Below are 7545 nucleotides of genomic sequence, written 5' to 3'. Positions count from 1 at the left end.
CAACCATTGAGAGTACAAGAAGGCATGTTTTGGACCTCCAAACACTAGATTAATATCAGGGAAGCTGATTTATAAGCACGATTTTTTCTTTTTCTTCTTCTTTTTGTTTTACATTCATGCGTTACAGTCTGATTCTTCAACCAATAAACCCTAAACCCTGAACCCTGAAACCCCAAATCCCAAACCCTAAAACCCTAAACCCTAAACTCGAAACCCGAAATTTTTTCGGTATTATTTTAACCCAGGTTGTTAATTTTTATCACAAAAGCTAACAACTGTTCTGAATTGGATTTGATATGCTTGAGTAAATTAAGAACTTTTAATAAAGAGAGCAAAATAGCAAAGTGGCTATAATAGAAGGATTATTACAAGAATTTTACTAAAAAATACAGGTCATTTATTGAAAATTGTACTATTAAGATTAAAATGAAAATTTTTAAATGATAAAAAATATTAATTTTACAATTTAATATGTAGTTATAATTATAATTTGGTATTTAAAACAAAATATATATTCTATTTTTTTAAAAACTATATACATTTGTCCATTTTAATCCTTAAATTACATTTAAAATATTTTACTCAAATTTTAGCTATCATTAGTTATTTTTTTAAAGCCTAAATATAATCACAAATATGTCACAATGATTAATGTATTTATTAAATTAAAAGGAACTAAATATCTATAAAATACTAGATAATCCCCTTCATTTTGGCGGAATTCTCAGTTTCTTTTTCTTGGAGAGTAAGCTGCTCCCCGTTTGGGGATTCTAGGGTTTCATGGAGGCGGAGAACCCCGTGTAATTTAGAGCCGGAATCATCTCTAGCCTTGAGAATTTCATGTGCCATAGCAGTCTGCGATCGAGCTCGGCGACAAAGTCAATTTCATTATCGGCCAGTGTGGAAGTTTGCAGCTAAGAAGATCCAAGCAGGGGAGGGGGAGGGGGGTGTTTGAAGTATTTTTCATATTCTTTTGCTGATTGTTGTTCGATTTTGATACTTTTTATTCAGGTGGAAGAGCGATTCTGATGCCATTTTACCTGCCGTTTGGTTGCCAAGCCATGGGCATGTTGAGGCCTCCGTCTCTCAAAGGTTTCACCAAGAATGGTTGTAAGTAGTTTTAAATATTAAAAACTTATCTTGCTTTGGTCTTTTGTGATTTTGATGGAAAATTTCTTTTGGTGATTTTTCAATACTTGTGAGCTTATTATGGATTTCGTCTTGCAAGTAGAACCTTACCAAGAATTAATCTTCTTTAGCAAAAATTTATATGCTGGAATGCCTTTTGGAATGGTTGATTTTATGAAGAATCACTCTTGCAATGCATTTGTTATTGTTCTTGTTATTGTTCAATTGGTTGGTATGCTCCTAAATTGGGGAAGGTTAAACAAAGGTTCCTCTTAGTAGCCATTGATGTGATTTTTCTTGAATTGTTCTTGTAGTAATGCTGCTATTTTTGTGGAAATTAAAAAAACCAATGGGAAAAGGCTCTCAAGCATGAAACTTATGGTAATCTAATAATATTTAAGCGCAAGATCACTGAGAGTACCTAGCGCCACTAATTTGAAGGACTATCAAGGTTGTTGGAAATGTTTTACTTTAGTATTTTTCTGATATGTTTTGATGTCTTATAGTTAATTTTGTTGTTTTATGGTTTCCTCAAGGACGAAGGTTGCGACTGAGCTTGTGGAATATTTTAATGTGAGTGCCTTGGTTCCCTCTTTTGTTATGCTTATCAATGTTTTCACTTCTCACCATAACGTTTTCTTGTGCATGCTCACTTATTTGACGCTTTGACTTGTTTTATGTCGTTGAATATATTAAGTATGAAGAAAGCATATATATTGCCAATCATTGCTGCCTTGTGCTCTTCTTGTATAAATTCTTTTTTCCTTTTATAATTTCCTGTTTTATTAATTTATAAAACTACTTTTTATTGCATGGGGCCTGTTGTGAATGCAGATCATGTATTTTGATAAAGAGTTCAAGTATGAGGTAGAGCTGATTGGTTATATTGGCATAGGTGATCTTACGGACAAAATGTGTACTATTTGCGTTAAAATTTGCCTTCTTAAGTAACTTATTGTGTGTAACTTAAACTATTATCAATAGAATTTTTTTTGAAAACGTGGATATCTTAATACAAGCAGATGTATTTGGGGAAATCATCTTAAAACCAAAAATGAGCAATAGAACTTACATTGAAAATTCAAATGAAGGTATTATTACTCTGATCCACGGAAAATCCTTTGGTATACTGTTTTGCCGAAGAATTTTTTTAGTTTGACCCATGGAATCATCCGCGGGAAATTGATTCTTTCCCGTAGTGAAAGTGTTTCTTTCGTATTAATGACTATTTAACCGCTGTCTTATAAATATCATTTATTCATTATTTGTTGAGGAATGTCAGTCCAAGTAGTTTACTAATAATATATTACTGTAAAAGGGGTTTTTAATAAATAAAAAATCACCAATGAAAATTATAATTATCCTTGTTTCCAAATAATATTTGAAACTTTTGTGCAATGTGGATCCTATTATTATTTGATGATTTTTATTAAGCAATACGTTTCACGTGTCTATAATGATCTAATTTATATTTAAGATTTTTTTTTTAAATGTGGCCATATAATTAAGAGGGGATCCTTAAAATCTGTTGTAATTATAATGCATATTTAATTCTATAAATCATAGATGATAAATGGCTTTATGATTGGTTTAACCAAAAAAAAAAAATCCCAATTTAAAAAAAAAATTAAAATGCCTAATTATTATTTGGCCACTGAGCACCATGCTGCCCTTCTATATATATTCTAACACCCTTGAAGAGAGATCGATGCAGAAGCTCAAAGAGGGAACAATGATCATGATCGTGCGCTTGAATCCTTTGTTCTCCCTGTTCGCCAAGTAAGAGATAGATAGAGAAGCTTAGAGAGGAGCAACAATCTTGTGTTTAAATTTTATCTCTTTTATATATAACCCATCTCCCATTAAAAAGAGAGACAGATGGAGAAGCTCTGAGAGAGAAAGCAACAATTTTGCATTTGAACTCTTTTTTCTCTGTTCGCCAACTGAGAGAATAAGGAATCTCAGTGCTTTCTTTTTTGTTGCGTTGTATTGCATCTTCAAATTATGAGATTATATTGGTTTTTAAGATTATGAAAAATACTATGACAATAATGAACTGCCAAGCACTTTGTAATCTCAATTTCTTCTTAGGTGTGAAGTTATTCACAAGTTCATGTATCCTCTTCTCTCAACACAAGTACATCAAGGAAATTATTAAAAAAACTAGATATACCTGATGCCAAATAGTTCCTACTCCAATGGCTACAATTGCTTAATGGTAACTCAAAGGTGGTAAGCATCTTAAGATTGCTACTTTATAAAAGACATTTATTGGCTCTCTTCAATATTTCTCACTCACTCATCTTGACATTACCTATTTAATCAACAAACTTTCTCAATAGATGCATTCTCCAACTAAGGGACACTCCGTAAGTCTTAAACAAGTATTGTTTCATCTCAAAAGGTACTCTGCATCATGATCTCTTTCTGAAAAATGTTCACCACTCACATTCTCTGCCTTCAATAATTCTGACTGGACTAGAAACTTAGATGATAGGAGCTCAACCACATGATATGCCATCTATCTTTGTGAGAATCCAATATTTTAGAAATCCTCCAATGTTCAGTAGCTCACTCAACCACTAAAGCCAAATATATGTCTTCAGCAAATACCACTACTGAACTTAGTTTGATTTGCCATGTTTTCTTTTAATAATATATGTAATTAGCTTTGCTATAATCAGAATTAAAAATCATTATTCACATTTTTCTTACTGTAAGCGTATTGATCTTAATATTAGAATTGAATTAAATGGGTTTTTTTTTGGTTTTGTTTGCCATTTGTAATTCTTGAAATTCAAAGATTGAACTAAATCCTTGTTTTTGTTTTTGATATACTTAATAATGGGCACAATAATTAAAGAAACCAAAGATTTTTGAAGAAAACACTGAATATCCTAGTAACTATGATTGGTGACTTGGACTTAGAATTGAAATAGTGACTTATTGTTGTTTGGAGACATAATTCCTGTCTCTGATGTTTGATAATAGCTACCTGTTCTTCTATATAAATGCAGAAACATAGTTTTTACTATAGATTTTTCTACAGTAACTATGTATTTGGTTAAATGAGGTGCAATGCTTGACAACTTATCCACACATAAGATAATTTCCTTGTATTTTTTATTAAATTTTTAATGTCTTTTAGAAAACAACATTTTAGTTTTGTTTTCACCTTTTTATTTTTCATTTTGGAGATGTGGCAAGTAGACATTGGTCTGGAATCTCATTGGACCTAAGGCTAAGTTAATTGAGCCTTACCTGACTTAGGCTTACTTACTGCAAATTCTCTTTGATCCTATTCTACCTCACACTTTTGCCTCATATAAAATTATTTATATTTTCACCCAGCAGCACTGCAATTTTACAAATACCTGTTTACTATCTTATTTTAGGATTAACTCCCAAAGCTCAAGAGAAAATGGTTCTCATTTTGATGTTAGAATATGTCCTGACTGGTTCTGATATAACCAACTGGCTTGCATGTTTTGAGAGGTCTTGTGGCGGAACCATCCAATTGATAATTTTCAATTCCATATAATCCCATTACAATCTGGATTGACAGCTTTGCTGATCCCAGGTCAATCCACTTAGACCAGATGGCCTTGCCCATTTTTAATGGCATTGGATTCTCGGTTGAAGCTTTGAAGTTTTGTCTAGCCATTTTTTGTTTTTATTTTCTAAGCATAATATATATTGTTCCTTTGTTTATTTTGTAACTAACAGACTGAAATTTTTTCTAGAATTCATGGCTACACTGGAGATTCCTTTCAGCAACATTGTGTAGACAACTACAGCAAAACGAGGTTCGTGGTATTAGATTTTTCTATAACTAAAATATGTTATTTATGCACCTTTGTTGACTGTAAAAGCTAATGTTGTTGTTATCTGTGTAGGTTGAGGATGAGGACATTGCTATGCATCATATACATGGTGTGGTTGAGTCCTTCATTAAATGGTAATTTTGATTTGATTGGCTTGATTTTAGTACCGCCTTACGTATCTTTCTGTTCAGTCAATGGCGGATTTTAATTTTTCAACTGAACCTTGGCACTAAAATTTCAAAAGGGTAGCTGATTGCATTGTGCCTATTTTCTTTATTGTTTTGATAATGTATATACTTGGCTGACATGATATATTAAACTATCCTAAACCTTAAACTCTAAATCCAAAACCCATAAACCCTGAAAACCTCAAACCCTCAACTCTAGAAAAAAAACTCTTTAACATTTTGAATGGCCATTGTTTATATATATAAACTTGCAAAAAATATCAATATAAGAAATATCTCTTTCAAAGAATACAATTGAAAATTGTTAAGTGTAATTTTGTAACTAATGTTTAGGTGATTTTCAAAGACTCTTGGATGGAAAAAAAAACTCAAATAGTTAGAATTGGCGTTTTTCCAGATATGCTATGGTAAAAAATATAAATTTTAAAAATCTCACTTTCAGAGATTTAAAATGGAAATTTTTATGGGTATTAAGGGTAATTTTATGATTGAAAATTTGGCAATTTTTAAAGGTATAAGGGAAACAAACTCAAACATTTTCAATGGACATTTCTCATATATAACCCTGTAAAAAAATATAAATTATAAAAATCCTTGTTTTCCCAAGGAATAAAAATGGAAATTTTATGGCATTTTACGTGAAATTACGAAATTGAGATTTAGATTTTCACAGGCTATACTATTGAAAAACTTCAACTTTATGCATGGATATTTTTTCATATATAATGCTTAAGCAATATAAATTTCGAACATATTTCTCTATTAGAGAATAAAAATAAAATGCGGTCAAGTGTAATTTTCTAATTGGCTGGAAAAAGGGAACTCTAGTCATGATTAAGCTAATATACTTAATTTTAACACAAAGGATCTTTTTTTTTTTCACTTGATATAGCCACTGCACTTGAATCTGACCCTGCAAAATCAGCTCCTAAATTTGATATCAATAACAACATTATCATGCCAATAATTGTAGATTCCTTTCCTAAACCCTAAACCTAATAACATTAAGAACTCATGCATTTGAGCCACAAGTCTATTCCTGGCACAAATATCCTCCAAGTGATACGCACAACGCGTCTCACAATAGCCAAGATTCTAATCCGAGCTCGGTTCCACATGATATACCTACAGTAAGTTCTTTTGCTCCAACAAATAATTCTACATAATTCTCTTGTATTGAATCTGTAGATATGCCTATTGCTCTTACAAATGGTTTTTAGTTATGTACAAAACACCTTTCGCTAAATTTGTGCCCTATAATAACCAGTCCCCCGCTTTATGTTCCTTCATTACTAATCTACTTAGTTTGGATGTTCCAAAGAATATACATGATGCTTTAGGAGTTCCTGATTGGAAAAAAATTTGTCTTGAAGAACTAACTACCTTGAATAAGAATGTCATGGGCAAAAGACACATTTACCAAGAGGATAGACAACTGTGGGCTGTAAACTGGTCTTTACAATTAAATTCAATACTGAGGGTACTATTGACAGTCACAAGACGAGGTTGATGGCTAAGGACTTCACCTAGACTTATTGAATAGATTAACAGGAAACATTTGCTCCTGTGGCCAAATTGAACATTGTTCAGATTCTGATTCCCATTGCTACAAATAAGTATGGCCACTCTATCAATTAGATGTTAAGAACGTCTTCTTAAATGGAGTTTTAGAAGAAGTGTTTATGGATTTCCACCTAGATTTGAGAAAAATTTTGGAGATCAATGTTGCAGATTATGTGAAGCTTTATATGGTCCAAAACAGTCCCCTCCCATGCCTAGTTTAAGAAGTCTACAAAGATTGTAAAAAAAACAGGGTTTAAGCAAGGGAACGCTGACCACACAATGTTCTTCAAACACTCCAATTTTGGTAAAGTAGCTGTACTGATTGTCTACATGGATGGCATCATCATTAACAGAGATTATAAAGATGAAATGGTAAAATTAAAGGGAAACTTAGCTTCTGAGTTTGAACTTAAGGATTTTGGACAGATGCAGTATTTCTTGGGAACAGAAGTGACAAGATCAAGGCAAGGAATTGTGATTTCCCAAATAAAGTATGTACTTGATTTGTTGGCTGAGACAGGTATGAGTGGATGGATATAAATTGAGTGATTTTAGGATGGATCCAAACCAGAATCTGATGAAAAGAAGATAATCTGGTGGACAAAGGTAGATATCAATGTCTTGTTGGTAAATTAATTTATCTTTCTCATACAAGGCCTAATATTGCTTTTGATGTGAGTGTGGTGAGCCAGTGTATGCACTCCCCACAAGAAGCTCATCTTCAAGTTGTTTATTGTATCTTGCGATACTTAAAAGGGGCATCAGATTTGGGCCTATACCTTACGAAAAATGAGTAGAGGGATATTGAAGTCCGCACAGATGCAGATTAGGCTTGTTCAATA

General features: G+C 32.3%; 1 long non-coding RNA gene across 2 annotated transcripts; it reads left to right on the top strand.

Moving 5' to 3' along the window:
* Nucleotides 1-716: 716 nt before the first annotated feature.
* Nucleotides 717-5051, top strand: LOC120252871. 2 transcript variants are annotated; one of them, XR_005534166.1, is made up of 4 exons: nucleotides 717-1110; nucleotides 1665-1701; nucleotides 4872-4934; nucleotides 5025-5051. It is a non-coding gene; the product is annotated as an uncharacterized LOC120252871 (long non-coding RNA). The 2 variants fall into 2 exon arrangements; XR_005534165.1 differs by lacking the exon at nucleotides 5025-5051 and adding an exon at nucleotides 1443-1579 and having other exon boundaries at nucleotides 4872-4937.
* The last annotated feature ends 2494 nt before the right edge of the window (nucleotides 5052-7545 follow it).

The sequence above is a fragment of the Dioscorea cayenensis genome, chromosome 24, assembly GCF_009730915.1.
Source record: "Dioscorea cayenensis subsp. rotundata cultivar TDr96_F1 chromosome 24, TDr96_F1_v2_PseudoChromosome.rev07_lg8_w22 25.fasta, whole genome shotgun sequence".
In the NCBI taxonomy this organism is placed as follows: Eukaryota; Viridiplantae; Streptophyta; class Magnoliopsida; order Dioscoreales; family Dioscoreaceae; genus Dioscorea; species Dioscorea cayenensis.
This window is presented reverse-complemented; position numbering and strand designations above follow the sequence as displayed.